Consider the following 1,313-nt stretch of genomic DNA (forward strand, 5'->3'; position numbering starts at 1 on the left):
TTCATAGATTTGACTATATATAACCATCCTTGCATTTCTGTATCTATTTGCTACAATTTTATTGAGGATTTTCGCATCTATGTTCATAAAGGAGATTGGCCTATAGTTCTCTGTTTTAGTTAAATCTTTGTTTGGTTTTTTAACAGTATAATACTTGCCTCACAGAATAATTTTGGGAGAATTGTTTCCTTTTCAATTTTGTTAAAGATTTTGAGAAGTATTGGTATTATATCTTCTGTAAGCTTTTTGTAGAATTCAGCTGTCAATTCTTCAGGATCTGGGCTCTTCTTTGTCAGTGAACTTTTTATTACATTTTTAATTTCATTGGCTTGTACTGGGTTGTTGAGAGTTCTTATATCTTCTTGATTCAGTTTTGGTAATTTGTATTTTTCTAGGAATCTGTCCATTTCTTCTGTGTCTTTGATTCTGTGAGACCAAAGATTTACAAAATAGCTATTGGAAATCTTCTGAATTTCTACAAGGTCTGTGGTAGTTCCACTTTTTTCATTCCTTACTGTTTGAATTTGAGTTATTTTCTTTCTTCTTTTTGATGAGGGCAGCAAGGTGCTTATCAATTTTATTCAATCTTTCAAAGAATCAGCTTTTGATTAATTAATTAGTATTGCTTTCTTTGTCTCAATTGCATAATTTCTGCTTTAGTCATTATAATTTCATCCCTTCTTTGGATTTTGAGTTTTGTTTTTCTTCCTTTTTATAGAAACTTGAGGTATAGCATAAGAGTATTTATTTGTTTCCATTCTGTTTTCCTAATGTGTGAGTACACAGCTATAAATTTCCCTCTAAGAACTGCTTTCATTGAATCCCACAAATTCTGATAAGATGTGCTTGAATTTTCAATGAATTGTTGATGTTGTTTAATTTCTTCTTTAATTTCATCTATAACCCATTGGCTGCTGTGGAGGGTGTTATTTAATTTCAATGTGCTTATGGGTTTTTGTGGTTTCTTTTGTCATTTATTTCCAGTTTCATTTTGCTGTGGTCATATAATATGCACAGGATAAATTCTGTGTTCTTCCATAGACTTAAGCATGATTTATGGACTGGTATGTCATTTATTTTAGATAGTGTCCCATGTGTAGCTTAAAAGAATTTGTATTCAGATGTGGTTCGGTGGAACACTCTGTGTATGTCCACTAAGCCCATTTGTTCAAAGGTCTGGTTCAGTTCTGCTACCTTTTTGCTATTTATTTTTTCTGCTTGACCTATCTTTTTAGTATAAGGGCATGTTAAAGTCTCCTGTTAAGATTGTGGTATTGGATATTAGATTTATCATGTCCATTAATATTTGTCCT

The sequence above is a fragment of the Octodon degus genome, unplaced genomic scaffold (assembly GCF_000260255.1).
Source record: "Octodon degus isolate 3935 unplaced genomic scaffold, OctDeg1.0 scaffold00010, whole genome shotgun sequence".
NCBI lineage: Eukaryota > Metazoa > Chordata > Mammalia > Rodentia > Octodontidae > Octodon > Octodon degus.